This window comes from Plectropomus leopardus, chromosome 15 (assembly GCF_026936395.1).
Source record: "Plectropomus leopardus strain MGB_pleo_1.0 chromosome 15, ASM2693639v1, whole genome shotgun sequence".
In the NCBI taxonomy this organism is placed as follows: Eukaryota; Metazoa; Chordata; class Actinopteri; order Perciformes; family Serranidae; genus Plectropomus; species Plectropomus leopardus.
The window spans coordinates 25129767-25132183 of record NC_142190.1 but is presented as its reverse complement, the minus strand read 5'-3'; positions in this window follow the sequence as shown (position 1 = coordinate 25132183).

Sequence of the window (2417 nt, the reverse complement as noted above, 5' to 3'; positions counted from 1 at the left end):
AGCAGTTTTTGGGACATGTCATTTTTTGACATTTTTGCCATACTATAGCCTTGCCTTTTCTGTCATTTTTTCAACATGCCAAATTATGGTGTTTTCGGCCCTTTGCTCAACTTTCTATTCTATGGCGTGTCTTGGGAGGATATTTTATGTGGTTTAATGTTGTTTTCCGCAGTTTTTGTGACATGTCATTTTTTGACATTTTTGCCATACTATAGCCTTGCTGTTTTGGTCATTTTTTTCAACATGCCAAATTATGGTGTTTTCGTCCCTTTTTGCAATTTTCTATGCTATGGCGTGACTTGGAAGGCTATGTTATGTGGTTTAATGTTGTTTTTAGCAATTTTTGGGACATGTCATTTGTTGACATTTTTGCCATACTATAGCCTTGCCTTTTCTGTAATTTTTTCAACATGCCAAATTATGGTGTTTTCATCCCTTTTTGCAACTTTCTATGCAATGGCGTGTCTTGGGAGGATATTTAATGTGGTTTAATGTTGTTTTCAGCAGTTTTTGGGACATGTCAATTTTTGACATTTTTGCCATACTATAGCCTTGCCTTTTCGGTCATTTTTTCAACATGCCAAATTATGGTGTTTTTGTCCCTTTTTGCAACTTTCTATGCTATGGCGTGTCTTGGGAGGATATTTAATGTGGTTTAATGTTGTTTTCAGCAGTTTTTGGGACATGTCATTTTTTGACATTTTTGCCATACTATAGCCTTGCCGTTTTGGTCATTTTTTTCAACATGCCAAATTATGGTGTTTTCGTCCCTTTTTGCAACTTTCTATGCAATGGCGTGTCTTGGGAGGATATTTAATGTGGTTTAATGTTGTTTTCAGCAGTTTTTGGGACATGTCATTTTTTGGAATTTTTGCCATACTATAGCCTTGCCTTTTCTGTCATTTTTTCAACATGCCAAATTATGGTGTTTTTGTCCCTTTTTGCAACTTTCTATGCTATGGCGTGACTTGGGAGGCTATGTTATGTGGTTTAATGTTGTTTTCAGCAGTTTTTGGGACATGTCATTTTTTGACATTTTTGCCATACTATAGCCTTGCCGTTTTGGTCATTTTTTCAACATGCCAAATTATGGTGTTTTCGTCCCTTTTTGCAACTTTCTATGCAATGGCGTGTCTTGGGAGGATATTTAATGTGGTTTAATGTTGTTTTCAGTAGTTTTTGGGACATGTCATTTTTTGACATTTTTGCCATACTATAGCCTTGCCTTTTCTGTCATTTTTTCAACATGCCAAATTATGGTGTTTTCATCCCTTTTTGCAACTTTCTATGCAATGGCGTGACTTGGGAGGCTATTTTATGTGGTTTAATGTTGTTTTCAGCAGTTTTTGGGACATGTCATTTTTTGACATTTTTGCCATACTATAGCCTTGCCTTTTCTGTCATTTTTTCAACATGCCAAATTATGGTGTTTTCATCCCTTTTTGCAACTTTCTATGCAATGGCGTGTCTTGGGAGGATATTTAATGTGGTTTAATGTTGTTTTCAGCAGTTTTTGGGACATGACATTTTTTGCCATTTTTGCCATACTATAGCCTTGCCGTTTTGGTCATTTTTTCAACATGCCAAATTATGGTGTTTTCGTCCCTTTTTGCAACTTTCTATGCTATGGCGTGACTTGGGAGGCTATGTTATGTGGTTTAATGTTGTTTTCAGCAGTTTTTGGGACATGTCCATTTTTGGAATTTTTGCCATACTATAGCCTTGCCTTTTCGGTCATTTTTTCAACATGCCAAATTATGGTGTTTTCGTCCCTTTTTGCAACTTTCTATGCAATGGCGTGTCTTGGGAGGATATTTAATGTGGTTTAATGTTGTTTTCAGCAGTTTTTGGGACATGTCATTTTTTGGAATTTTTGCCATACTATAGCCTTGCCTTTTCTGTCATTTTTTCAACATGCCAAATTATGGTGTTTTTGTCCCTTTTTGCAACTTTCTATGCTATGGCGTGACTTGGGAGGCTATGTTATGTGGTTTAATGTTGTTTTCAGTAGTTTTTGGGACATGTCATTTTTTGACATTTTTGCCATACTATAGCCTTGCCGTTTTGGTCATTTTTTCAACATGCCAAATTATGGTGTTTTCGTCCCTTTTTGCAACTATCTATGCAATGGCGTGTCTTGGGAGGATATTTAATGTGGTTTAATGTTGTTTTCAGTAGTTTTTGGGACATGTCATTTTTTGACATTTTTGCCATACTATAGCCTTGCCTTTTCTGTCATTTTTTCAACATGCCAAATTATGGTGTTTTCGTCCCTTTTTGCAACTTTCTATGCAATGGTGTGTCTTGGGAGGATATTTAATGTGGTTTAATGTTGTTTTCAGCAGTTTTTGGGACATGTCATTTTTTGACATTTTTGCCATACTATAGCCTTGCCTTTTCTGTCATTTTTTCAACAT